The sequence below is a fragment of the Gorilla gorilla genome, chromosome 11, assembly GCF_029281585.2.
Source record: "Gorilla gorilla gorilla isolate KB3781 chromosome 11, NHGRI_mGorGor1-v2.1_pri, whole genome shotgun sequence".
Taxonomy (NCBI): Eukaryota; Metazoa; Chordata; class Mammalia; order Primates; family Hominidae; genus Gorilla; species Gorilla gorilla.
Genome location: NC_073235.2, coordinates 90,777,094 through 90,800,869, shown reverse-complemented (window position 1 = coordinate 90,800,869; position 23,776 = coordinate 90,777,094). Strand labels below are relative to the sequence as shown.

Here is a 23,776-nt window from a genome sequence, read left to right as displayed (position 1 = left end):
AGAATTGTTGTTGTTGTTGTTGTTGTTTGAGATGGAGTCTCGCTCTGTCACCCAGGCTGGAGTGCAGTGGAGCAATCTTGGCTCACTGAAACCTCTGCCTCCCAGGTTCAACCAATTCTTGTGTCTCAGCTTCCTGAGTACCTGGGACTACAGGCGTGTGCCACCACACCCCACTAATTTTTTATTTTTTTTAGTAGAGACAGGGTTTCACCATGTTGGCCAGGCTGGTCTTGAACTCCTGGCCTCAAGTGATCCACCAGCCTCAGCCTCTCAAAGTGCTGGAATTACAGGTGTGAGCCACTGTGCTCAGCCAGGATTTCATTATTTTTTAATGGCTGCATATTGTATTGTACATATATACCAAATTTTCTTTATCCACTCATCTGATTATGTACACTAAGGTTGATTCCATATCTCGGCTATTGTTAATGGACATATCTTGATTAGCACTGCAATAAACATGAGAGTGCAAATATCTCTTTAATATACTGATCTTCTTTCCTTTAGATATACCCAGTAGTGAGATTGCTGATCATATGGCAATTCTATTTTCAGTTTTTTTGAGGAGCCTCTATACTGCTTCCTGTAATAGCTGTGCTAATTTATCCTCCCACCAAAAGATTATAAAAGTACTCATTCCTTCACATCCTCACTAGTATTTGTTATTTTTGTCTTTTTAATAACAGTAATTCTAACTGTGGTGAATTATCATCTCATCATAGTTTTGACATGCACTACCCTGATGACTAGCGATGTCAAGTGTTTTCTCATATACTTACTGATAATTTGTATGTCTTCTTTTGAGAAATGTCTAGTCAGATCATTTGCCCATTTTAAAAAGGGATTATTTGTTTGGAAGCTGTTGAGTTTATCATATATTCTAGATATTAAACCCTTATTGGATGAATAGTTTGCAAATATTTTCTCCATTCTGTAAGTTGTCTTTTAACTTTGTTGATGGTTTCCTTTGCTGTACATAAGCCTTTTACTTTGATATAATCCCATTTGTCTATTTTTGTTTTGGTTGCCTGTGCTTTTGAGGTCATATTCGTAAAATCTTTGCCCAGACCAATATCCTAGTGTTTCCCCTATGTTTCCTTCTAGTAGTTTTATACTTTCAGATTTTACATTTATCTTTAGTCAATTTTGAGTTGATCTTTGTACATGGTGAAACATAGGGGTCCAGTTTTATTTTTCTGCATGTGGATATCCTGTTTTCCCAGCATGATTTATTGAAGAGACTGTCACTTCTACAATAAATGTTCTTGGTGCCTCTGTTTAAAATCTGCTGGCTGTAAATATATGGATTTACTTATGGGTTCTCTATTCTATTCCATTAGTCTATGTGTCTGTTTTAATGCCAGTACCATGCTGTTTGGCTTACCAGCACTTCATAGTATATTTCAAAGTCATTAGTCCTTAGTAGTATATTTTGAAGTTTGACGCCTCTGGCTTTGTTCTTTTTGCTTAGGATTGTTTTGGCTATTTGGGGTCTTTGGTAGTTTTGTAAGAATTTTAGAATTGTTTTTTCTATTTCTGTGATGAATGTCATTGGTATTTTGAAAATAACTGCATTCAATCTGCAGATCATTGTGAATAGCATGGTCATTTTAACAATATTAATTGTGTTAATCCATAAACATGGATATCTTTCCATTTGTGTGTGTGTGTGTGTGTCCTTCTCAATTTCTCTCATCAGTGTTTTGTAGTTTTTCTTGTAGAGATATTTCACCTCCTTGGTTAAATTTACGCCTAGGTATTAATTTGTAGCTGTTGTAAATGGGATTGCTTTCCTAGATTTCTTCTTCAGCTAGTTCTTCGTTGGTGTATAGAAACACTACTGATTTTTCGAATGCTGATTTCATATGCTGTAACTTTGCTGAATTTGTTGATCAATTCTAAGAATTTTTTGGTGGAGACTTTAGATTTTTTCTCCATATAAGAATACGTTATCAGCAAACAGAAACAATTTCACTTCCTTCTTTCCAATTTGGATGCCCTTTTTCTCTTTCTCTTGCCTAACTGCTTTAGCTAGGACTTTCAGTACCATGTTGAATAAAAGTGATGAAAATGGACATCTTGGTCTTCTTCCAGTACTTAGGGTAAAATAATTTAGCTTTTCTACATTCAGTATGGCATATATGGTTGTGAGTTTGTCATATATGGCTTTTATTATGTTGAGGTATGTTCCTCCTATACATAATTTGTTGAGAGTTTTTATTATGAATAAAATTTTATCAAATGCTTTTTCTGTGTCCATTGAGATAATCAAATGGTTTTTGTCTTTCATTCTGTTGATATGTATCATGTATATTGATTTGATTATATTGAACCATTCTTGCATCCCAGGTTAATTCCCACTTGATAATCATATACAATCTTTTTTATTTGCTGTTGAATTCAGTTCAAAATACTGGTTTGCTAGTATTTTATAAGCCATTTTTGCATCTATGTTCAATATCAGGGATATTGGCCTATAGTTTTCTTTTTTGTTGGATCTTTGTCAGGTTTTGATATCAGGATAATACTGGCCTCATGGAAACAGGAAGAATTTTCTCCTCTTCAATTTTTTTAATAGTTTGAGAAGAACTGGCATTGTTTCTTCTTTATAAGTTTGGTAGAATTCAGCAGTAAAGCCATCTGGTCCTAGAATTTTCTTTGGTGGGAGACTTTTTATTATGATTTTAATCACATCATTATTGGTCTGCTGAAGTTTTCTATTTCTTTTTAGTTCAGTCTTGATAGATTCTATATTCTCAGGGATTTACCCATTTCCTCTAGGTTTTCCAAGTTGTTTGCATACTGTTGTTCATAATAGTCTCTAATGATTCTTTGTATTTCTGTGATATCAGTTGTAATGTGTCCTTTTTCATTTCTGATTTTATTTATTTTGGTCTTTTCTCCTTTTTTTCCTTAGACTAGCTAACGGTTTGTTGATTTTATTTATCTTTTAAGAAAATCCACTTTCCATTTCATTGATCTTTTTTATTTTTTAGTCTCAATCCTGTTAATTTCTGTTTATCTTTACTCCTTCTTTCTAATTTTGGGTTTGGTTTGTTCTTGCTTTTCTAGTTTCTTGAGTTGCATCATTAGGTTGTTTCTTTGAAATCTTTCTACTTCTTGGATGTAGAAGCTTATTGCTATAAACATGCCTCTTAATACTCCTTTTACTATATCCCATAGGTTTTGGTATGTTGTGGTTCATTTTCATCTGTTTCCAGAAATATTTTAATTCCCTTCTTAATTTCCTCATTAATCTATTGGTCATTCAGTAGCATGTTGTCAAATTCCATGTATTTGTACAGTTTTGAAAGTTCTTGTTATTGATTTCTAAATTTACTGTGTTATGAACAGAAAAGATACTTGATATCACTTTGATGTTTTGAATTTAGTGGAACTTATTTTTTCATCTAACATATGATCTATCCAGGAGAATGTTTCATGTGCTGATTAAAAAAAAGTATATTCTGCATATGTTAAATAAAATGGTCTGAAAATGTGTATTAGATCTTCCTATTTTCATTTTCCCCACAATGGGGAGACTTAGCCATGGAGATCCTTCTTTGTGTCAGGTCTGTGGCCTGCAAGTAGCCACACTAGTGCTGGGTTCCAGGGTGCAGTTATTCAGAGCAGCTGTGAAGCTGAGGTCCTAGGCTCAGGTCCTCATGAAGCTACTGTGGCATATGGGTCCTGAGGTACAGATCCACTCTCTGTGACAGTGTTGGATATAGATTGCCCACAGAAGCAGCACCCATGACTCTGAGGCACCCTCGCAGTTCAGACCAAGGGAATTTGGTTGTAGCTGAGACTCTGTCCTAGTCTACCCTGCTCCCCAGGTGCAAACCTTCAGAGCACTTCTGCCCTAGAAATGCTCTGAAAGTTTGGACCTAGGGAGTAGGGTAGGCTACAGTTTGGGAACCAGACCCAACAGGGCTCAGAGACAACTTAGATCCTGGGGGGATAAGGCACCATGCAGTGGTGACTCTGGACTCTGAGATGGTAAAAATTGGCAGTATCCCAGGCTCTATGAAGCCACGTGTAGTGGCAGCAATGACCCTGGAATGGTGTAGTGTAGCTATTGCTTGGGCCCTGGGGAGCAAAGAGCAACACAGCTATGACTCTACTCCCTGGGAAGGAGAATTTTCAGTATCTCATGCTCTAGGTGGCTAGTCCAGCTCCAGGGAAGCAGGGTACTAGAGCTGCTTGTCCTGTAGGATAGGGTGTCTCAGTTCATCCACTGCACTGTTTCTCTGGGACTCAGGGTACCATGTCAGCTCTGCCCTGGGATGTACAGCTGCTCTGCTTGGCCAAGGCACCAGCTCCCCGGGAGGCATTATGTAACTAACTTCATTGGTCAGGCCCTCTGTAGGGGTAGGAGGGGTTTGGTATCTGCTCTGGGTGACCAAAGCACTGTTTCTCTGGGATACAGGGCACCTCTTCAGCTTGGGTACTAGGGTACATTACCACTCTAGGAGGCCAAGACACCATTTCCTGTCATGGGGAGGAGGGAAGCATACCTACTCTGGGCATTCAAGATACTGTTTTCCCAGGGGCCAGGATACTGCTTCAGCTCACGCACAGGCAGCAGTGACTGCTCTAGGCAGCCAAGGCATCATTTTTCTGGGATGTACGGTGCTACCTGAGCTCTGGCACAGTGACTACAATGGGTAGATGGAGTAGCTCTGCCAAAGCACTGTTTCCTCAGAGGCAATGTGTAGCTTCAGCTCAGGCCCCTATGGGCAGCACACAGCAATGATTTCTCAGGGAAAATGGAGTAGAGTGGCTCCACCAAGACACTCTTTTCAGAGAGCGGCCTTGCAAGTTAACTAACAACTCTGTGTGTCATTTTGTTCAGTCGTAAGGTTAAAATAAGATCATCGTAACCTGTTGTGAGGGTAAACGAGTTAGTACACATAAAGAATTTAGAACAGTGCCTGGCATGTAGTGAGCACTTGGTAAATGTCAGCTTTCATTTTTTATTTAGTATTTTCTACTACAGATTTGTTTTCCTTATCCCTACCAAGTCTTTTCCTAAAATAATTCATATAAAGAACCTCATAAAGCATTTGCCAGATAGTAAATACTCAAAGAATGTGTTACTTTGCCGTTGTATACCTACTTATTTATTATCCCATGAATTTTCCAGGTTTATAGTTTATCATAAGTTTTTGCATACAAACTTAGCTCATGTTTCTGCCAAAACCTTACCGATCAACTTCAATAGGGAAAATGACTTTATTTAATGGTTTAAAATAGAAATATATTATAAATATATAAATATGTTTAAGTGCTACATCAATGTCATCTTGTTTTATGAATTAGCAAACTTCTTTACCTCTACTTTGCATCATTTTCTTGGAAGTTCAATGTATAATGAATCTAGAATTTTGGCATTTATATACTTAACATTTTCCTATTTCAGTTCCTCAACAGTGAGGCTGAAGACTGAAGATATGTATTCAAATTGAAATCTTACTGAAACATACACATAAGTTTAGATGTATTATAAGCCGTATGACTGTTATTTAGTCAGGGTTCTCCAAGAAACAGAACCGTGTGTGTGTGTGTGTGTGTGTGTGTGTGTGTGTGTGTGTGTGTGTGAGAGAGAGAGAGAGAGAAAGAGAGCAAGAACAAGTGAATGAGCAAAAGAGAAAAAGAGAGAGAGAAAAATTTTAAGGAATGGGCAAATGGGCTCATGCAATGACGGAAGCTAAGCAATGCCAAGATCTACAGTCAACAACCTGGCGTAGTTTCAGTCTGAGTACAAAGGCCTGAGAATCAGGAAAGCCAATGGAGTAAGTTCTAGTTGAAAATCCTATAGGCTCAAGATCCAAGAATAGCCAGTAAGACATCAGTCCAAGTCTGAAGGCCAGAAAAGACCAGTGTTCCAGCTCATGCAGCGAGGCAGAAGAAATTCCATCTCACCCAACCTTCTTGTTATATTCAAATCTCCAGTTGATTGAACGAGGCCCATCCACATTAGAGAGGGCAATCAGCTTTATTCAATTCAAATGTCTCATCCTCACACCCTCACAGAAACATCCAGAATAACATTTGACCAAATGTCTAGGCACACCGTGACCTAGTCAAGCTGACACATAAAATTAGCCATTACAGGTGACGATGCAATTTATCATTCAAATTGGTTCACATCTGAAAGTGAAAAGTGAGCTAACTTGACAGGGTTCCAGAACAACTAGTGCAAACTCAGATTTTCTCTGGCAAACAGGGACACATGCCAGACAAAAAAAAATGGGATAGTTAAGAGAAACTTAGCTAGTATAAGAAGCAAGCTGCCTTCTTTATTTAACAAAGCCATAATCTCTTCTCGTGGGGCTTGGAATGGAGTAAATATGAAGCAAATATTTACTGAATAAATGAAGAAATTTAATACGAGAAGTATGTACAGGAATTCTCACATTAAATGATTGAGGAAGAGCATGATATGACTACTAAGTTGTAATTGCTCCTGCAGTATGATTACATTTGGATGTTCAAATTGATGTAACATGGTCTCATAAAGCTAATGAATGTATAAGTTTCATATTATAGATTGGAATACATTCATGTAAATTTTTAATATAAATATAGCTCTTTTTTCCTACTTATCATGAACATCCTTGGCTATAATCCCTAGAATGCATGGATCAAGAGTTTACATTACTGTGCTATAAGGTGCACTTCAGTGAAAAATTTAACATTTTTCCTACTTAGGAACATGAGTTGGATCAATGGTAGGCGACTTAAAATGTGGCGGGACGTATTAAAGCCTACTACCCCTCATAGTTACTCCTGAAATGCAGCATGGTATAAACACAGGGTTTGAAGTCAGAAGTGTTATTTTAAGTCCTATTTCTGTCACTCATAGCTTTGGGACATTGAACAAGTCACATTGAACAAGCTTTTCACATTTTTTTATCTTTCCCTTCCCTTAATTCTGCCATAATCCTCTTTCATCAAGTCTTATTTTTTGTCCCTCAAAAGTTCTCTCATCTTTTTTCTATTTTCATTAAAATTAAACTTTCCACTTTATATCTGCCTAATAAGAAAATACTTCTAATTAGTCTTTTTTTTTAAGTCCTACTCAAACTATATTCCATCCTCTGAATTATTTTTCTAAGAGCTAATTGTCAAATTCCAACCATTTTTTAAAAGAATAAGGCCATTTTCTGCCTTTTCCATAGTCCTAATACTTACATTGGTCTGAAACATCATATTAGTTTCCCCAATATCCACCAAATTTGTATTCAGTACTACATTTTCCTTGGAGCTATTTCAAGCATGTTGAGACTTGGCTTCTCTATGAAATTAAGTTTATAAACAAAGCTCATTTTCTTTCTAAACTCTACAATGCCTAGCACATTCCTGGAAATAATGTTGCATTCAATAAATATTTGCTGACATCTATGTTACAAAATGAGAATGATTTGCTCTCCAGGTTCATCTACTGGTGTACAGAAAATGTGTATTGGAACAGATACCAAAATTAATATAATCATGTTTTTCAAAAATTTGTTACAATTAAACTTGTTATACTGTAAAATTTGAATCTACAAATTTAGTTAAGAAAAAAAAAGCCATCCGCATTGAAAAGGATGAACTATAACTATCTCTATTCACAGATGACAAGATCCCATATATAGAAATTCCAGTAAAAACAATAAAGAAACCTATGACAACTAATAAACGAGTTCAGTAAAATGTATATATAAAAATCAGTTATATTTCTACACACAGGCAGTTAACAATTTGAAAATAAAATTAAGGAAACCATTCCATTTATAATAACATGAAGAAGAAACTACATAAAATAAATGTAACAAAAAAGTGCGAAATGTGTTCACTGAAAACTAAAAACACATTGTTGAAAGAAATTAGAGAAGAACTGGCAAATATACCCTAGGCTTATACACTGTAGACTTAATATTGTTAAAATGGCAATATTTTCCAACTTTACCTACAGATCTAATGCAATCCTTATCAAAATTTCAGCTGCCTTTCTTGAAGAAATTGATAATCTGATCCCAAAATTCATACAGAAATACAAGGAACCCAGAATGGACAAAATAATACTAAAAAAAGTTGGAAGATATGCTTCCCAATTTTAAAATGTACTACAAAGCTAAAGTAATTAAGACAGTGTGGTCCTGGCATAAATCTAGGCCTATACATCAATGGAGTAGAATTGAAAATCCAGAAATAAACCCTTATATGTATAGTCAATTGATTTTTTGCAAAAGTGCCAAGACAAATCATTGGGGAAATAATAGTCTTTGAAACAAATGGTGCTGGTACAACTGGGGATCCAGATGTAAACTAATGAAGTTGGACCCCCTATGTCATATTATACACAAAATTTCACTGACAATAGTTTATAGAGCTTACTGAAACAGCTACAACTGTAAAACTCTTAGAAGAAGACATAGCCATAATTTTCATGATCTTGATGTAGGCAATAGTTTCCCACATATGAAGCCAAACAGAAAAACAATAAAAGAAAATATATACATCATCAAATATTTTCATCAAAATATAAAAGTTTTGTTTCACAGGACCACATCAAGAAAGTGAAGACAATCCACAGAATTGCAGAAAATATTTGCAAATCATACATCTGATAGAGAACAACTCAACAATAAAAAGACAACTCAACTAAAAACTGAGCAAAATATCTGAGTACACATTTCTCTAAAGAAGATATACAGATGATTAATAAGCACTTGAAAAGATATCCAATATCATTAGCCATCAGAGAAATGCAAATCAAAGCCACAAAGAGATGCCACTACACACCCACTAGGATGGCTAAAATTACAACACATTAACAAGTATTGGCAAGCATGAAAAGAAATTGGAACCCTCATATATTGTTGATAGGATTGTAAAATACTGCAGCCACTTTGGGAAACAGTTTGACAGGCCCTCAAAATATTAAACATAGAGTTACCATATGACCCAGTAATTCCACTCCAAGGTTCATACCCAAGAGAAACGGTGTCCATAAAAAACTTGTATACAAATGTTCAGAGCAGCATATTTCAAAATAGACAAACTGTGGAAACAACCCAAATGCCTGTCAACCGATGAATGCATAAACAGAACATGATACATTAAAATGATGCATTTGTAGAGACATTGCTTGGATTGTGGAAGTTTAAAAAAATAACAAAACTTTGAATGCATTCCGGGTTAATCTGTGTTTTAAGATGAAATGTGAATGAGTTTTCTTTTTGAAACAGATTTTAATATTCAATTTTTTGATATGTCAGAAGGTTTCAATAATTTCCATCTACTATTGAGAAAAAGGTATTACTTTTCAATGTTTGCAAAATTGGTTCATACTTAGGCAACTATTGCTTTAGATCATTTACTGATAGAAGATAAAGTACGGTCATCCTTCGATATCGGAGGGGGACTGGTTCCAGGGCCCCCCTACAGATACCAAAATCCACAGATGCTCAAGTCCCTCAACAGTACTACAGTCAGGTAAGATGTTACCACTGGAGAAGCTGGGTGATGAGTGTATGGGACTTCTCTTGTATTTTTGAAACTCTTATGAAATGATAATTATTTCAAAATAAAACACTGTAACTCTTCATTTTCACCTTTCAGTATCGTGATATTCTGCTTGTTTGTTTCAGATATGCAACTAGAAAACAAATTCAAGACTATGCTTTTATCTAACACTTCCTCCTTATACCCATCTTCATGGGAGAGGAATTGGTGTTTTCATAAATATATGTTTAGTCTACATGAACACTGAGTAATATCAGCAACATACTACATTCAAATCATGAGGCAAGATTCATATGATACTCCAGCAATTACTGGATGGATGACATATTTCAGTGTTACCACTGTTAGTTGATAAAGGCAGTAAAAAGGCCAATGCTTCAGTTAATAGTTACAGGTTTGACCACATAACTTCCTGATATTCCGGGTCTGACACTGAATCTATTAAAAGCAGATTATTATTCAACAATGTGTTTAGAATTTTTCTTAAATATATTTTAAAATAGTATCAGAGAAATTGCCATGTAACATTAATATATCTCCTATTATATCAATTAAGTCTCATTATAATAAATATTTTGAATAACACATTTTTCAATTGCTTTAAAAATTCATGAGTTTCTCAAAAGTTTCACAATAAGTTACTTCCGCATTGAATTTTATTTCTTTGACATCTACTACATCTAGAATATTTTCATAGGAAAATAAACACAAGCTGGCTTCAGTTGATAATAAGTTCCATAATTCATTTCAGCAGATAATGACTGTTAATTCTTCAATTAAAACAAACAAAAATGCTTTGAGGCCAGGCATGGTGGCTCATGCCTGGAATCCCAGGGCTTTGAAAGTCCCAGGTGGGCAGACTGCTTGAGATCAGGAATTCTAGAATAGTCTGGGCAACATGGCAAAATGCCATCTCTACAAAAAATAGAAAAAGAAATTAGCTGGGCGTGGTGGCATGTGCCTGTAGTCCCAATTATTCAAGAGTATGAGGTGGGAGGATCACTTGAGCCTGGGAAGTTAAGGTTGCAGTGAGCCATGATCACACTACAGCACTCCAGCCTGGGTGACAGAGCAAGACCCTGTCTCAAAAAAAAAAAATGCTTTGAGATAGTCACTGACTAGAAGCTGAAACTACACGTGTGCTAATTAAAAGCATGACTATATATTAAGTTGACTTAATATATAGTTAAGTCACTGACTTTTTTGGACTTTTTGAAGAACATTTAGATAACTATATTACATAATAAATGCATTGTTTCTGACAGTTTATTTTTATTAGAAGTTTTATTAGAAGACCCAGAGAAGAAGGAAAAACAGCAACAACAACTCATGTGTGGAAACCCTAAAAAGGCAGCAAAGCATTACGATTAGGAGCTCAGAGTGCTGTTGGGTCCATCTTCCCGGGTTTGTGCTATGGCTGTCACTTACCTGTCACATACACTTGAATAAGTTACTTAACTTCTTTTCAATTTTCTCAACCACAAAATCCAGTTAATAATAAATTCTACAGCATAGAGTAAATTTCTTAACACTATGCCTGGTGCAAAAGCCCTCAACCTGCAGCTATTGCTACTAATTTTTCTGAGTCCCAATTTCCTTATTTGTGATAAAATAATAGCAATACCTCCTCTGCCTATGGATCAGTGATGTTGTGAATCGAGAGCAATAATGCTTATTGCAGTGCTTTATCAGCTGTAAAGAACAATGCACTCTCTAAAAGCAAAACAATTTTTTTTTTTTTTTTTTGAGACGGAGTCTTTCTCTGTCACCAGGCTGGAGTACAGTGGCACGATCTCGGCTCACTGCAAGCTCTGCCTCCCGGGTTCCAGCTATTCTCCTGTCTCAGCCTCCTGAGTAGCTGGGATTACAGGCGCCCGCCACCACGCCCAGCTAATTTTTGTATTTTTAGTTGAGACGGGGTTTCACCAAGTTGGCCAGGATGTTCTCAATCTCTTGACCTCGTGATTCGCCCGCCTCTGCCTCCCAAAGTGCTGGGAAGTAAAACAATTTTTATACTATGATTTATCAAATACTCACCATGGATAAATACAAAAAATTAGCCAGGCGTGGTGGCCGGCGCCTGTAGTCCCAGTTACTCGGGAGGCTGAGGCAGGAGAATGGCGTGAACCCAGGAGGCGGAGCTTGTAGTGACCCAAGATCGCACCACTGCACTCCAGCCTAGGCAACAGAGCAAGACTCCGTCTCAAAAGGAAAAAGAAGAAAAGAAAGAAAAAAAAGAGATTATTGTTGTAAAAAAATCTAAAAACCTTTTGTTTGTTTTCTTAAAGACTCTGTTATTAGCCTTCATTAAAAATTTGTTTACACTTAAGTCTAGAAGCCACTAAACAACTACTGTAATAAGCATTTGGAGGCATTACTTGACCCATCAGGGGATCTCATTAACCTGGAGATTTCTGCTATGCCTTGGAGAGTTCTTTTTGGGCTCAAGCCAACATCCTATTATAATACAACTGATCATTACATGGATTTAACCCTACCCTGGGTTAAGCCATATCATCTTAATAGAAGCCTGACAAAACACTGCTTAGGACTACAGCCTGTAAGGCAGGAATTACTTCTGGTTTTGGTGTCGAGGTTAAAAGGAATATCCACTCTGTGATTTATCCAGATAGGTCTATTAAATCATGACTGTCCATAAAAATAGGCCATATTAAACTCTGCTAAAGAATATGCTGAAAGCAGGAATGATCCCTATTCACATTTTGTGTTATGGCATTAAACCATAAATTCCAAAGAGCATGAATAAGACCTTATAGTCCTCTTCCCATAACATCAGACAGAGTGACACATTCAGTATATGCAAGAAATATTAGGGGTTATTGTTATTAATAAGGATTTGAATGAATGAATACGAACACTTTAAGGAAGAGGGAATAAGACCAAAATACATCATTTTCTCCTCTCTTCTAAACTTCTACCCCTCTTTATGGACTTCTTTATAAATGCACTTGCATCTTTTTAATCTTAAATGAAATCTTATCTTCATCCTGCCTCTTTCCATTCACAGCTAGCCTTCTTGAAAGAGTGGCCCACACACAATATTCACATTTCCTCATTTCATACATACGGGTGAAACCACAGCAACTTACTTTATATTCACCACCCAGCTAAAACTATTTTCAACAGGCAACAATAACCCTCAAACTCTCAATCCAATGATCATATTTAATCACTCCTTTACTTAACCTTTCAGCACTTGACCATGGTTATTATTTCTTTTTTAAAAAATTGTTCCCCTGTCTTCCTGGGTACATTCTATCCTGTTTCTTGTCCTCTGAGACAGTTGCCTCTCATAGTCTCCTGTGAAATGCAACAGGGTACCTAAGGTGTAGTGAAGCTTGTTAGAGGATTTGAGAAAATCAGTAAAGTAAAAACGATCTTGAGAACCATTTGAAGTGTTCTGTTGTGACAGCAAGAGCAACTGGCAGATAGTGCAAAATGCTTAGGAGAGTGGTGTGATGCTAATGATTTAGGGAAATGGTCTTGCGTAACTGCATGGAGAGGAGGGGGTCCATCTGCTTCACAGCTAGCTCTACAAACTGGTCATGAAAACAAAAAAGAAGACAATTTTTCAAAACCATACTTAGCTAGCAAAAAGTGTACCTTTGTCAGAGCCTGAAGTACATACTCTGAGGTTTTAAAGAAGGCAGATATTTATAAGCATTGCCCAGAGTTCTGGCATAAAATTTACTACTCATGAAAATAAGATCCTAATTGTTTTAAAATAACAAAGCTATACTTTTTTTAAAAAAGTACATTGCAAGACATATCTATTTATTTTGAAAGATATAACTGTTCAAATAATTTGATATTTAACTAAATGTGTGTATATGTACATATATATGTGTGTATATGTTTCTGTGTGTACATAGGTATGTGCATGTGTGTATTTGCAATGAGTACAGTTTTAAAAAATCCAAGAGTGTCACATCTACAATCAGTCTCTGGCCTGTGCTCAAGTGAGATGAGAATGGTCACCAAGGAAAAGACCACCCAAGAACAGCCACACAACTGGATGACCCAGTGGTCACAGAAATGCTCTCTCATGTTCTGAAATCAATTCTGGAAATGTCTCTCCCGTCATCTCTCAGTCTGTGATACAAATGCCAGGAATTAATAATTTCTTAAGCCCATAAAGCAAATACTCGCCTTCTTATCATAAATCCCTCTACTATCTTGTCCTTAAAAGTTTGCTGAAATCTAACTGGCTCTGCAAATCCTTTCCCCTCGAATTTTATGTGAGCTTTTTGCAACACTTTTAAAGCACAATTTGAATAGATGTTCTCAAAACAGAGTTCCACTTAACCAGCTCACCACTCACTAGACTGATTCTCTCCATCAAAGTGTCAACCACACCTACTGGTGCCCATAGCTATCTGCACACTCATAGGTACTAGACTTTGCCCAATTTATATTCAAGCAGTTGTCTTCAACTAATTCTTTCATATGCTTACTGTACTAAAAACAGTTGGCTGCCAAACAAGCATATATCCTCATTCCTTCTTTCTAATCAAATCACAATTTAGTCAGGTATTTACTCCCTACTGCCATGTTATATATGTGCAAAACAGCTATAAAAGGTTGAGAGGGCCAGGCGTGGTGGCTCATGCCTGTAATCCTAGCACTTTGGGAGGCTGAGGCGGGGGCTCACTTGAGGTCGGGAGTTCGAGGCCAGCCTGGCCAACATGGTGAAACCCCATCTCTACTAAAAACACAGAAATTAGCCGGCATGGTGGCACATGCCCACAGTCCCAGCTATTTGCTATTTGAGAGGCTGAGGCAGGAGAATTGCTTGAACCTGGGAGGTGAAGGTTGCAGTGAGCCCAGATCACGCCACTACACTCCCTCCCGTCTGGGTGAGAGAACAAGACTCTGTCTCAAAAATAAAAAATAAAAATAAAAAGTTGAGAGGAAATTATTAAAACATAGAAGAAATTTGAACTTAGATCACAGTATAGGTGTCCCTAAGTTCTCCCACCCTTTGAGGAAATAATGAGATTATCTGTAATGGGTATTTGTCACTTAAGAAAGTCTTTGTAGAACTGCAATCAGCAGAATCATGCTCAAAGAAAAGCCTTAATTTAGAAGAAAAGTTTCACAGGTAAATACATCTGTATAAGCTTTCAGTTAAAATAAAATAGTTTAAGTAGATACGCATCTTTTTGTAATTCGCTTTAAGGATCTTTTACTATTACCTTATAAACTATATAGTCACGATGCTATCAGATAAGAGGACGTCTACTCTAATTGTACACTACTAGCTTTTATTGTTCAGTTAACATCGCCTCCCTAATGTGTCACTACACTGTCTAAAAACAAACATTTTAATTTTGTGTAAAAAGAAAACGTATTGATTGCTTTAAGTATGTATAGATCACCTATCCTTCTTGGTTTTCTTATTTTTATATCTAAAAGCACTTTCAAAATTTGCTGTCCACATTTCTTCATGAATCATCCTCTCCAGGGCTATTAAGAATCAACAGGCTGTGGTCACCCTTCCATGCGTTTTATTCTATGGTTTTTTTTTTTCTATTCCACTCTGTAGAGGAACAGAACTTGCAAAATGCTGAGAATAACATCCAGATTTGTCTGATATCAACTTTAGTGTGTCTTTGTCTTTTCTCTCTAAGGTGCTTCCAATTTTAGTCAATCACCAAATATTATTACATTTTCTTTGCCATGACAATCTTTTGAATTCATTATCTCCTCACTAAATTTAGTAGTAGCATTTTATATCATGAAGCAGTCTATGTAACTGTTTTAGGACTGAAATATGTGTTATATTTTTACCATTTAGAGTCTCTTAGAAGAAATTTCAAATATCAAATTTTCAAGTGATGAGGAACTAAAAGTACATCTGTAATAGTATATATCCTGGGAATAACAGAAAGATATAGAGCAGCACACATTTTTACTAGAGAAGTAGCAAAACGAAAATGGGATTTAAGTCTAAAATCTTTGGAGGATAACTGTGGCATTAAGATAATGTACATACAATAACATTCTTCTATAAAACACACTTAAAACTAAGTAATCTGTGAATTGAGATGATCTGAAACCCAAGTTTGTATTGTATTCTCTCATCTGTTTCTTTAATACAAATGCTCAAAATAGTATGGTTTAAAAATAGTGGTCCCCAAAAGATATGTCCAAGTCCTAACCCCTGGTACCTGTGAATGTGACCTTATCTGGAAATAGTCTCTTTGTAGATGTACTTCATAAGGTTAAAAAAATTCAGATAAAATCATCCCGGATTTAGGGTAGGCCCTAAATCCAGTGATGATCAGTGTCCTTATAAAAGGAGAGATCTGAGACACAAAGAGACATGGAGGAAAGCCATGTGAAGGTATAGACAAAGATTAGAGTCATGCAGCCATGTGCCAAGGACTGCCAGCCACCACCAAGGGCTAGGAGAGACTCATGAAACAGATTTTCCCTCAGAGCCTCCAGAAGAAACCAACCCTGCCAAACCAACCCAACCACTGATTTTGAACTTCCGGGCTCCAGAACTGTGAGAAAATAAATGTCTGCTGCTTTCAGCCACCAAGTGTATGGTATTTGTTACAGCACTTCTAGCCATTACTAACCCAATATTTAATTACTTACATGTATCGATATATTTTTGTTTATGTTCTTTCTACTTCTAAAAATGGACTTTTAGGACTGTTACAATAAAATCTCGAATATATCTGCTCATATAGCACACTAAAGGAGTGTATAGAAAGAGGTAAGAAAACAAAAAAAGTTAAGTGTCTAGACTGAATTAATTGCTGTAAAGAGCCCAATATGGTATAATACAAACCACAAGTCGTAGAGTTAGACTAGCAATTTCTATTCTTAGTTCTATCACTTTTTTAGTTTTATGACTTTAAGCAAAGTATTAACCTCTCTGAGCCATAATTTCCTATCTTATCCATGTAATGAAAAAAAGCAATCTTTAATTATGTACTTTTGAGAAAGAAATGTGATAATTTATATTAAAAACTGTACATTTCTTGGCACACAGTAAGCTCTGAATAAATGTTATCTGCTATTAGTTAGAATTAAGTTTTCATAATGTATTGTCTGAAAATTGATCCTTTATAGCAGATATAAATTCCCCTGAGACTCCCGGAGAAGCCAGTCTAGTCTTTTTTCTCCAGCAGGCAGCAAAACTGGTATTAAATAAGACAGTATCAAGGATGTCCCCCAACAAAGAAACAGTTATCCTCTGTGATGATAATTGTCCCATCTCAATCTCATGTTGAATTATAATCCCCAATATTGGAGGTGGAGCCTTGTGGGAGGTGATTGGATGACAGGAGTGGATTTCTCATGAATGGTTTATCATCATCCCCTTGGCACTGTGCTGTGACAGTGAGTTCTCATGAAATCTGGCTGTTTAGAAGTGTGCGGCACCTTCCCACCCTCTCTGTCTTTTGCTCCTGCTTTCACCATGCGATGTGCCTGCTCCTGCTTCACCTTCTACCATGAGTAAAAGCTCCCTGAGATCTCCCCGGAAGCCAAGCAGATGCCAGTGATAGGAACAGGAGGCAAAGAAATTCTAGGCAGAAAAGGTCAGGGTCCCTGGTGAAGCCCCACCTCTCGAGCCTGGAACCACAGCCCAAAGTGAGAACATGCATTCCTGTTTTCCCATTCAAAAGCTGCCTTTTCCAAAACCACCCCTGACCTGTCCCATCCCCCATCCTGTACCCATAAAAACCCCAGGCTCCACTGGCAGAGAGCAGAGAAGAGGAGAAAAGAAGAAACAGCTGAATGTTGGAGAGAAGCAGATTGATTTCAGAGAGACGGCTTGATGGCGTGACTTCAGAGTTCAGTCCAGCCAGAAATGACTGTTCTTCAGGGGAAGAATACTTTCCCGCTCCCTCCCCTTTCCAACTCCCCTTCCCACTGAGTGCCACCTCCATGGGCAATAAAGTCCTCTGCATTCACCACCCTTCAATTCGTTTGTGTGATCTGATTTTTCCTGGATGCCGAAAAAGAGCTCGGGTGCAACGGGTGCTGATGCTAAAGGCTGTCATACTTACCCTCTGCCCTCACTAGCAGAAAGCAATCACCTCACACAAAAAGACAGAGGGCCTACTGAGCTATTTAACACTTAAGTCATCCATGACAGCAAAGCTAAAAGAGCACATGGCAACACAAGCCCTCTGAGGCTTCAGGGGTCATGAGTACTCCCCAACAGATGCTGCCCTGCAAACCCACACAGAGTTTTGCTCCTGCTGGTGCCCAGAAGCACTTGCCCCAACTCCTGCACCCACTGATCTGCATCTCCCCCTCCCGCGAGGGGTAGAGAGCTGTGGGCTGAGTAAGCAAGGCACCCCTGTTGCAAGGCCTGTGAAGGGGTCAAGAAAAATTTCCTGTCTCACCAGTACCATATTTCCTGCATAGTCTGCAGAACCATTAGCCAATTAAACCTGTTTTATTGATAAATTACCCAGTCTCAGGTATTTCTTTATAGCAATATGAAAATGACCTAACATCATCTATATTTAACTAAGTTCACTATTCCCTTCTCTAACACAGAAACTGAAGGGTTCCTTGCCCCAAGTTATGCTTACTTTCATTTCATCATTTCCTAAGTGACCACCTCCTAAAGGTAGTCCATCCCCTCTCTTAGATTCTATGATCCTACATTATTTTAATACAAAAAACAATTATACAAATCTCTCTCGTTCTTTTTAGGTTAATCAATACTGAGTGACACTTGCACAAAGTCCTTTTTAATTAATACTCAACATGTGAACAGTACTTTAAAGTCCACACTGGAACACTAGAGCATTCATTTCCTGATAAAATCCTAATCCTATAAATGAGGCAGTGATTCCTATTTTACAAATAAGGACGCTGAAGCTCAAAGAAGCCCAGTGAATTGCCTAGGTCACAGGGTTACATTAAACTAACATATAATGTTTTCTTTTTAAGCTTTTATTATGTAGAAAATCAAATATATCAAAAGACAAAGCAGACAGGAAAACATAGTAAACCTTCATGTACCCATAACCTAGATATGATGGTTATTTTGAAACCTTAGTTTAACAGGTTTAATTGGCTAATGGTTCTACAGGCTATGCAGGAAATATGGTATTCTTTTGCAAATGCTGAGGATTTAACTTCAATTTCTCAAAACTTCCCCAATGAGACAACAAATGTGCATTTCCAACCTTTGTTTTTAAGTAATGTATAATTAAAAATGTATACCATGTCTTAAAACAAAAGGGGGAAACCAAGACAGCCAAAAAGATGTTCTAGGGTGAGAATTTTCCATCCAAAGCATCTCTAAAACCCATCTAATGACAAAGAGAATATCCCTAGGTGATAATGCTCAAGTGACTATAAACTTGAAACACCAAAAACACACTGACAAAGCATCATCTAAACAGAAAGTCTCTGATAATTCACAAGCAAAGCCAAGCCTAAATCTGCATAAGTCTAATGATAACATCTCACACAAAGACATTTCAAGTCAAGTATCTGCTTTTAAACTGATATTCAAAGTGAGCTGCTTTTAAATGTGTATACTGGTATCATAGAAAACTGGCCTTTAAACAAGAAAATAAGAGTACCCCATGTCTTCTATTTGTAAAAATTAAGCAATTTTCATCAAGGTAAACAATAAGCTAACTATTTCTAGGAGTCAATCACCATTTTTACCTACAGAGGCACTGGAAGATGGATTTTCTTTGCTAGTAGTCATCATAAAGAGCATTGTACCCAACATGTCAATAAAAAAGAAAAACTTAACTACAATTATAACTTCTAGGAAATAAAACTGTCAGTAGTTGGTGAAGATTCAGAACTTCCACACAGAGTGGAAGGGTAGCCAAAGAGGTGAAAATGGAAAGTCATTTTAGAGAAGTAGCTATATTTTTAACAATTCTTCTGAGATTAGCCTGGCACTAGTACTGGACAGATGGGAGTGGTGAAAATTATAAACACATTTTCACCTTACTCTTGTACAGCTACTAAGAAACACATAAATTTTAGAAGCCGTTTCTCAGATGCAATATAGCTGACTTCATAAAATGCTGATTACATATTTTATTGAAAGTATTATTACCAAACAGACATCAAAAATTTCTCCAAGTGTAGGCATGGTGGCTCACACTTGTAATCCCAGCACTTTGGAAGGGCCGAGGTGGGAGGGTTGCTTGAGCCTAGGAGTTCAAGACCAGCCCTGGCAACAGAGCAAGACCCCATCACTACAAAAAACTTAGAAATTAGCTGGGTGTGGTGGGATGCACTTGTATTTCCGGCTACTTGGGAGGCTGAAGTGGGAGGATCACTTGAGCCTGGAAGATGGAGACTGCAGTGAGCCCTGGGAGATGGAGACTGCAGTGAGCTCTGGTCTCACCACAGCACTCCAGCCTGGGAGACAGAGTGAGACTCTGTCTCAAAAAAAAAAAAAAAAAATTGTTTTCCCCAAAAACAAATATATTCTTAAGATTGTGGTTAATAATTAAATACTTCAGTTGTACCAATGAGGGGTGATCTCAGAGAGGAATTGTTCATCAATGATATATCAATGATATATTGAGGAGCCTAGTAAGATCTTAAATCTAGAGGGAAGGTAGTATCTTTGTACAAGAACCTGCTCTTTAAATTAAAGGAATTTAATTTGTAATTAAAGGAATTACAAATACTAATTTTGAAAATACAAATACAGAAAACAGGACTTTGAAATAAGCAGAGTTTACATCTCCAGTTCATTTTTGTCCAGAAATTAGCCCAAGAATTTAGAGTTGGAATTAATCTCATGGATCTAGTGCTTCTCGGACACAGACACGAAATCTCCCTGTGCCTTCCTTTCAAGTTCAAGGCTTTGGCACAGAGTTCTTACAAACAATGTAAATGGACCCTAGTTAATTTAAGTAAAAAAGAAATTTATGGAAGGATATTACAGACTTATAGAAATTCCAAGGTGGCCAGAGAACCAGCCTGTGCAGTCAGGAATAGACTGAAATAACAATATAAAGCTGGTTCTGTGAGCTCAGCACGACTACCATCACCAGGCACACTCACCAAAGTCTACTTTGCTAACCAAGATCTGGGTACCACACACTATTCTATAAGCTCTACCATGGCTTTCCCTGGTAACAAAATGTAGCTTCCACTACCATCACCGGATTTATTGCATGGGCCTTGTTTTTTGTCACTAATTTCCAGTTCAAAGTGTTAGGTACCTATTTGTAGCTCACTGACAGAGCCTGGGTCATATGCCTGCGTTCTAGATGCAAAAGAGGTTGGAGGGCCAGGCGCGGTGGCTCACATCTGTAATCCCAGCATTTTGGGAGGACAAGGTGGGTGGATCACTTGAGGTCAGGATTTTGTGACCAGCCTGGTCAACATGATGAAACCCCCCATCTCTACTGAAAATACAAAAACTAGCTGGGCGTGGTGGTGCATGCCTGTAATCCCAGCTACTCAGGAGGCTGAGAAAGAAGAATCACTTGAATCCAGGAGGCAGAGGTTGCAGTGAGCCAAGATCTTACCATTGCACTCCAGCCTGGATGACAGAACAAGACTTTGGAAAGAAAAAAATATATAGATAGATACAGATATAGATACAGATATACATATAGATACAGATATATTTATAGGAGAAGCAAGTTTCTGGTTTCTATTCTGGGAAACTACTCACAAGGAAAGATTTTCTAAAACCATGAAAGGTATCACAGAGTTGGAAGGAATTATCAAAGGTGTCAAAGGTAACAAAGGCATCAAAGATATGAAAAAATTATCATGGATTGCCCTAGAGTATCTGCACACTGGTGTTTGAGAAACAGCCTGAAACCATTGACTATAAGTCCATGATCTAGACCTGCCAACTTCTCACCTTGTCTACTGCCACTTTTCCCACCAGCTACACTGGTCCTTTAGTGGTCCTCCTATAAGCAAAACTTTTATAGCCTTAGAATTTCTAGCCTTGAGCCTCCTTCAGCCTTCAAATCTACACGCCCACATATATTCATGCTAACTATTGCTTTGTTCTCAGATATCAAATGTTATTTCTTCAGTGAAGACTTTCCAGACCACCTCATCCATGGATGTCTCTCACCACATTCCAGGACACTCCAGCCACATTCTTCCTTGTTTTTCCATTTATCTGCTTCATGATGCTAATCACTACATGATTTTATTTAATATGTTTATTTTCAGCCTGATATGCCATAATGAAAGCTCTGTGAGATTAGGGATCTTGTCTGTCCTTTTTGATGCTGTATCTTCAGCACCTAGAACAGTATCTGGCTCATAGCAGGCTTTCAAATATATGTTGCATAAGAATAAATTCATGATATAGTTCAATAGGCCCATTTCACAAACATGTAGACTGAGAAAGAGAGGCTCAGTGATTTGTATATAATCACACAGTAAATTAGTGATCAAAGGGCAAGTTCTTGATTCCCAACCATGCAATCTCCTGGAAGAGAAAAATATAAGAAGTTTCAGCTGCTTCTTAAAGAAAGGCAGCAGGGCAGAGCAGAAAGGACACTGACTAGGGAAAAAACATGCGTTTTATAATTATACATTTCTAAGTCCAAGTCTGTGCCCCCCAATCTAATATAAACTGCTTAGGATTTTTCAGAGAATTAAATATAATCATATATGTAAAGAGCACTTTATAACACAACATGCATAGGTATTTCATAACTGGAAGGTATACATTATTAATTTATGAACAATGATATCCATATCTGAGTTTATATTCTCTTAATAATATGCTAAGGGAGACATATCTGTAACATAATCTAAATCAGAAAGCCCTCATGTATAAAATGAGAGTGTTCCCACTTTCACACAACCAAAATTCTGCTTTATGCCAGGCATGTGTTACATACAAGTTGAAGTCTCTAAGTTTCTTGCTAGCTCCTAATGCTAACAGCATTTCAATCTTTAATTGCCATCTCCAAAGATTATCTTGTTACTATAAACTAAGGGCAAAAATAGGCTTTTGTTGTCACTTGAAGGGATTATTTCAAAGCATTTTTTTGCGTCAAATCCTATGCAAAGTACTATAGACACGGAAGTCACTGAAAATAGCCCTTGCCTTCAAGGTACTTATTAGTTAATGAGAGAAACAGAGAAAAAGAAAATTTGCAGCAATGTGATGTATACAGGATGCTATGGGGACCCAAAAGAATGGTACCCAATCCACACTGCAAATAATTAGCAAGGGCTTTTTAGAAGCGATTCTGAGCAGAAACCTAGCTGTAGGGTGAAGATGAGGTAACCAGGATTAAAAGGGTCGGATATGCTCAGAACTTCTTTGCAAATGCAAAGAAAACATCTGAAAGGGCCCAGTAGAGAATTTAAGCATGGCATATACAACAAACTGATGAATCAAGAGAGAAAAGGGTCACAACAGCCACAAGAAGAGAGAATTAATCAAAAAAGTCTCTTCCCCCCGCCAAAAGTGTTAATGTTATAAATAATTAATTTACTCTGCTTTCCCCAGAAAAGAGAAATAAACTCTTCCATTAATTATTATATTACCTTTCTAGTCTGGCACTAATTCTCAATTTTCAGTTACAGTTTATGATATATCAAAAATATACACGTGTATTAAACATTACATTTTAATCAAAGCACAGGCTTATGTTCCTTTTTAAATTCCTTTTATATCAGCAACTTCTCTTTTAAAAATTGTTCCGTATATCTTTCTCTGTGCCTGAAGTGCCTTCAAGTCACCTTCCTTTGGCAATTTTCTCTAATTCCTCCAAGCAGCGTTTTTCATTTCCTCCTATACCATGACAGCACATTTTGCATTATTTCCATCACAACTTGTAGCAGATTCCTTTTAATAAGTTTCTCTCTTGCTAGACAGAGTTTCTGGAGGAAAGGTATTGACCTTTCTATCCCAAATATGATATTTTATTCCCCTAATAAACAATTTTAATTTTATAATAGCTTTGGAATTACAGAAAAGTTGCAAAGGCAATACAAATAGTTGCCTAGAGATCTGTTTACAATTTGGATTTTGATATAGTCGGTCATGGACAGTCCTAATACTCTGGATTTCTACCTGATACAAATGCTGCTGAGCGAGGGACCATGATTTGATAAGGTATGAGTCTCAGACACATCAGGACTAGACTTGTCAATCCTAGCTGCAAATGGGAATCAACCTGAGAAGGCTTCCTTTGTTTTAAAACTCTTATACATGGACCACACCCCCAGAGATTTTAATCAAATTTATCTGCTATAGACCCAGAGTTTGAATTTTAAAAAAGCTTTTCAG

The 23,776-nt window shown here is 37.1% G+C and overlaps 1 protein-coding gene across 29 annotated transcripts in view; it reads right to left on the bottom strand.

Moving 5' to 3' along the window:
- The window catches only part of GULP1 (GULP PTB domain containing engulfment adaptor 1), a 304,220-nt gene that overhangs the window by 237,372 nt on the left and 43,072 nt on the right, over positions 1–23,776 (bottom strand). For 5 of the 29 annotated variants that reach the window (XM_063695050.1, XM_055380373.2, XM_063695041.1 and 2 more), the window contains exon 2: positions 11,554–11,718. The exons of the other annotated variants lie outside the window; for them this stretch is intronic. The gene's annotated coding sequence lies outside the window, so the exon portion shown is untranslated. The remainder of the gene's footprint in view (positions 1–11,553; positions 11,719–23,776) is intronic. 29 annotated transcript variants of the gene reach the window in all.